Below are 1,114 nucleotides of genomic sequence, written 5' to 3'. Positions count from 1 at the left end.
CATCGACTTCTTTGCGGATGGTGAGAAGGCTGACATCAGCTAGCCGTTCGGCTATTCCTCCCCCACCAATCCCCGAGCCATTGGATGGCGGCGTCAGCGAGACGCGAGGGTGATCTATAACGTTCACGTAGAACGGCGTGTAGCCGGTAGACAAATGCACTGCATTGTTCAGCGCAAACTCTCCGAGTGGCAACATGGCGCTCCAGAGCCTTGGTGTATCAGCGCAGACGCTGCGAAGAACTTCTTCGATGACGCGAATCACCCTTTCGGTTTGACTATCGGTCTGCGGATGATCCGCCGTCGACATATCTAACTTGGCGTCGAGCACCTTAACAATAGTCGACCAGAATTTTCTCGTGAAACGGGGGTCTCAATCAGAGACAATCGACTCTGGGAGTCCGTGTTGTCGGAAAGCACGATCCACGAATAGCGTTGCTGTACCGCCTTCGGCGATGGGGTCTGGAACCGTCAAATAAGCCATCTTACTCAGCCGGTCGACGAATACCACGACACCCGTGTTGCCGGCCGATCCTTTCGGTAGACCAAACATAAAGTCCAAACACATGGACTGTTAGCTCTCAGTGGGTACCGGTAAGCTGACCAGCGGCGCAGCTGCATTTTGGATAGGGTTTCACCCGTTGAACGTCTCACACGTGCGCACATAGGTGCTCGTCCATTTTTACAGCTTGGGCCTGACACACAGAGTTGTACGTTTTCTCACGACCGAGATTACCACTGAGTGGCGTGTCGTGAGCCTCATAGAGGATGCGATATTTCAAATTCTCATCATGAGGAACCACAATTCGTGGTGTATCTGTTGAATCGGCGCTATAATATAGCAAGCTGTTGCTCAACGAATATCGATGCAATCGTGCACGCAGTCTTGGTGACAATTTCTTGTCCGAGTCTCCAAACCCTTGCACTTGAGAGCCCGTAGCAGCGCTACACACATACCATCATCCGCATACGCGGTGTGGATCAAATCCGTCACAGACGACGTTACAGTTGTAACATGAGCAAGCTCATAGTCTGGTCTGCGTGAAACGCATCAGCCAAAGCATTCTGCTTTCCCGGTTTACACTTCACCTTCAAGTTATATATGACGCGAAGAAGT

Source organism: Plasmopara halstedii (genome assembly GCF_900000015.1).
Source record: "Plasmopara halstedii genome assembly, contig: Scaffold_2680, whole genome shotgun sequence".
Taxonomy (NCBI): Eukaryota; Oomycota; class Peronosporomycetes; order Peronosporales; family Peronosporaceae; genus Plasmopara; species Plasmopara halstedii.
This window is presented reverse-complemented; position numbering follows the sequence as displayed.